This window comes from Myotis myotis, unplaced genomic scaffold, assembly GCF_014108235.1.
Source record: "Myotis myotis isolate mMyoMyo1 unplaced genomic scaffold, mMyoMyo1.p scaffold_m19_p_8, whole genome shotgun sequence".
Lineage (NCBI taxonomy): Eukaryota > Metazoa > Chordata > Mammalia > Chiroptera > Vespertilionidae > Myotis > Myotis myotis.
This window is the reverse complement of record NW_023416390.1, coordinates 91,722,343-91,727,084: the sequence shown is the minus strand read 5'-3', so window position 1 is coordinate 91,727,084 and position 4,742 is coordinate 91,722,343. Positions and strand designations below refer to the sequence as shown.

Here is a 4,742-nt window from a genome sequence, read left to right as displayed (position 1 = left end):
GATAAATTCCCCCAGCTTCTCTATGTCTGAAAAAGTCTTTATTTCTCATTGTATTTAAGTAATAATTTTCTGGGTATATTATTCTTGGCTGGTAATTTCTCACTTTCAGTAGTTTGAATATTTGGTTCCATTCTCTTCTGGCTTGTAGCATTTCTGCTGAGAAATCTCAAGATAACTTGATGGGCTTTCCTTTATAAGTCACTTTCTTCTTTTCTCTGACTGCTCAGAGAATTCTTTCTTTGTAATTAATTTTTGACAGTTGTGATAAGATATGCCTTGGAGAGGACTTCTTTGGATTGAGGTAACTAGGTGTTCTGTTTGCTTCTTGCATTCAAGGATCTAGTTCTTTCCATAGGTTTGGGAAGTTCTCTTCCACTCTTTGTATGAATAGGCTCTCTGTTCCCTTTTCCTTCTCTTCTTCTGATATGCCTATTTATTGTTCTTATATTGCTTTTTCTGATGGATGGAGTCAGATAGTTCTCTTAGAGCTCTTTCATTGTTTTAGTGCTTAGGTCTCTCTCTCATTCCCTCTGTGTCAGTAAGAGAGTCCTATCTTCAATATCATTAATTCTTTCCTCCATCTGTTAGGCTCTGGTTCCTATGCTCACTAGTTCATTCCTAATATTTTTTATTGAATTCTTCATACTCATTATTTTTTTTTACGTTTCAATCTCTATGGTACAGCTCATTAATTTGTTTTCTGAGTGCATTAAATTGCTTGTCTGTATTTTCTTGTATTTCGTTGAATATTTTCAGAACTGCAATCTTGAATTCTCTGTCATTTATGACATATATTTCCATGTGTACCTATTTGCTTTCTGGAGATTTTTCATTTTCTTTATGAGCTGACTTGGTACCTTGGTTATTCATGGTATTTGACTGTTCCTTCTCTGAATAGACCAGTGGTTCTCAACCTTCCTAATGCCGTGGACCTTTAATACAGTTTCTCATGTTGTGGTGACCCCCAATTTCATTGTCACAAATTGAACATAATTAAATCATAGTGGTTAATCACAAAACAATATGTAATTTTATATGTATTTTTTCGATGGTCTTAGGCGACCCCTGTGAAAAGGTCGTTTGACCCCCAAAGGGGTCACGATCCACAGGTTGAGAACTGCTGGACTAGACATCTATGAATTGGTGGTTCTTCTCTAACTGATTTCCACACAGAGAACTTTCTAGTATTTTCCAGTAGGTGGCATTGAATCACAAGCCTTTTAGCATTGTGAAATCCCAAAGCTAACCCCCGCAGCTGCCATCAGTATAGCCATAATGCTTGGGGTTAGGGTTCATTTTGTCCTCTTGGTAGTGGCTAACATGCACAGGGCTTCCCCCACATTCCTCAGCTGGGATCAATTGCAGAGGGCCTGCATGCTGAGCATTGAATCCTTTACTGAGTTATAGTTGTTAAACTCGCTGAAATTGCTGGGGGAGAAACCAAGGGGATCTCTCATGCCACTATTCCTCTGATCTAATTTAGGTTTACCCATTCTTTTATTTATACTGCTTGTCTTTATTGCTTTTGAAGCTTCTTATGAGTTGGTTTTCCTGTGGTCGAAAAACTGAATCTGTCTCTAAGATTTTGCTTTACAACAGGCACAAGTTTTTCATCCCCCTCCCCCCCCCCAAAAAAAAAAATTCAAAAGCTGCATAGATATGAAGGGGAAAATTGACAGTGGAGAATTGTCACAGTGGGGAATTGTAACTCACCCCATCATTCTTTTAACATTATTTCTGTGGATGCTGCCACTGGCAATGTAAGCCTGTTCTAGGAGGTGATTCTAGAGCTGGCTTCAGGGGAGACAGACTATGAATTTTCACCATTCCCACTCCTGGAGAGTTGCTGACCTTTAACCAGTTATCTGCACAGACTGTGTTGGCTTGGACATAGTCCTGTCAACAGAGAACTCTCAACCTTTACCCCTGATCTCTTTGTCCTGTATTCTTTCTCCCTCCCTAAAAAAAAAACTTGTGTCTGCACTGAGATATTCAGTTGGACTTTGGGACCAGAGTCCTCCATCTTTGTGGGCTGATAGCACTTGAATAAACCTCTTTCCTTTTCCCACCACCTGTTGTGCAAATTTGGATTTTGTTCTGGCAGGCAGCCAACCCTGGTCAGTTACAACATCCAGGCACTGCTTAACCCAGAGCATTTTTATTATTCTTTTAGTTAGACATAGCCCTATCTTCTTGATCTGAACAGATGTAGTGACTTCCTCCCTCAACTGATGGTAGAACAAAGAATGAGAAATCTGCTCTAACTGGTTTGGTTCTGTGGATGGAGCGTCAGCCTGCAGACTGAAGGGTCCCAGGTTTGATACTGGTCAAGGGCATGTACCTTGGTTGCAGGCACATCCCCAGTAGGGGGTGTGCAGGAGGCACCTGATCGATGTTTCTCTTTCATCAATGTTTCTAGCTCTCTATCCCTCTCCCTTCCTCTCTGTAAAAGATCAATAAAATATATTTTTAAAAAAGAATGAGAAATCCTTCCTTTATTTTAGTGACTGTATATACTGAAAAATTGACATTATTCTAACATGTCTCATTACATCACCTGTTTAATCAGAGAATGATGCTCATAGAGAGCCTTGGGCAGGGAGAAAGAAGAAAGTTTGTCGATTAAGGGCAGCAAAGCCACAAAGAATAGGTGGTCTGTGAGTTGATCGTTAAGTTTATAACTTTTTATTATTGCTTTTATTGATTTCATAATAATCCTCTTTTGTTGTATTTCATTTTCCTAAAGTTCTATTTTATTTATTGTACTAAATTTTAATTACATTTTTAATGAAAAATATTTATTTTTATACAATCAACCTGGGTGTTGGAAGCAGGTGGAAAGTAAAACTGGGACACAAAAATTATTTGACTGCCTATTAGTATTGAGACAGAATAGAATCTGGGAAAAAAAAGTCCAATCTTCAAACCAGCTCCAGAAACTGATCCTTAGAGAAATTTCCCCCAATACAGGAATTAAAAGTCCAACTTAAAAACAAACAAACAAAAAACACCCCAGAACCTAGAAAAATGGTGGTAATCCTCAGAGGAAAGCTGTACCATAGCCACAACTCAAAGAACAATATTAGTAATGCTATTATAATGAGAAAGAAACATGGCAGCCCAGCAGGAGGAAACTGGATCACATGTTTTCCTTTCTGTTTGAGACTCAAGCTGGAATGTGTGCTTTGATAACTTCCCAAGAAATTAAACAAGAAATCACACCTTGCAGAACAACTGATTGGGAAGAAGAGGAGAGGGCTGTGGTCACCAGCAGAGGCACTGGAGCAGTTTCTCAGCTTTATCCCCACCACAGACTGATGGGAGGAGCATCCACCGTCTGCAGTCACAGGGTACCCAGTGCCGTTGCTGTATTTGTCCGTGGAGGGAGGCTCATAAATCCTAATACATGTTTCCTGGTGCCCTTGGGATACACTGCTTAGAGGAGACATATAGTAGCCCCACCAGGCCAGGAGCCAGCCCAGAAACCAGCACTCCAGACAATATATATGTCCTCACCCTAGGATATTTTCCCATTGACTTAAAGAGAGTGAAAGAGAGAGGGGAAGACAGAGAGAAACATCAATGTGAGAGAAACGCATCGAATGGTTGCCTCCTGCAGAGCCCTGGTCAGGCAGAGTGGGGGCCAGGGAGAAGCCCGGGCCCAGGCAGAGCCTGCAATTGAGGTACGTGCCCTTGACCGGAATCTAACCCAGGGCCCTTCGGTCCGCAGGCCGATGCTCTATCCACTGAGCCAAACTGGCTAGGGCAGACAATGTCTGCTTTAAAAATGAACATAAATCAGGTATTTTAACCTCAGTCCGATGCCTCTTTGTATTCTAACTTCTGTCATCTCTCCACACTTGTTGACACTGTTGGGGTGGCGTGGGCACTTTAAGGATCCACCTAAAGTAAAGTTGGGTCAGAAACGCATTCTGTTGGGCTTATTTATAAGAACAGACACTACACTTGATCTTAGCCAAAAGGCCGAGAAGCGATAAGGGCTTATTTATAATTATTCAACTGTCACTTTAGTCTATAGCATAGAAACAACTTCTCAGAGTCTTTGAACTACTCTACATGCCAGATGAATTGGCATCATGACTAAGAGGCACAGGGGCCAAGGTGTGTCACAAAATGGATGAATACTTAGTGGCAAGAAACGAGTGTGTATGTAGCTAAGTGGAAGCAAGTTTTGATAAGTGAGGGACTGGAAGCTAGTTTAGGGAAATTCTTCTGAATCTCATAGTTCATACACCAAATACTCTTGCAATATTTTCTTCTAAACTTAAGGGAAACATAACATTTATATGGTATTACCAGTAAAAACTTGTGCAGGTAAAATAAACTTTTCTATAAAAAATAAGAATAAATAACCTGGATCAAGTTGCTAGAAGAAATATTAGATTATCTATCTATCTAGATAATATTCTATGAAACTGATGTCATACAAAAAGGAAATTAAATAATTTGCAGTAAAAATGTAGAGAAAAGATATTAAACAGGTGTATGTTAATTAATAATAGCATAGGTTATTTTTTTAATTTTATTATGTATAAGCTATTCATTCTTTTAAAATAATTAGTATTGTATTTGGATATTTTATCATTAATATTCAAAGATAACTTTTAAAGTTTTGTATTATTTTTCTTAGAGAGTACATTCCAAATTGCTAAGCTTCTGGCTCCACAAACCCTACATCTGCCTTTGCTTTTCATTGTACTTACTCTACTATATCATTTTTT

The 4,742-nt window shown here is 39.0% G+C and overlaps 1 pseudogene; it reads right to left on the bottom strand.

The window, feature by feature from the left end:
• Positions 1–3,892: 3,892 nt before the first annotated feature.
• Positions 3,893–3,996, bottom strand: LOC118662374 (annotated as a pseudogene).
• Between the last annotated feature and the right edge of the window lie 746 nt (positions 3,997–4,742).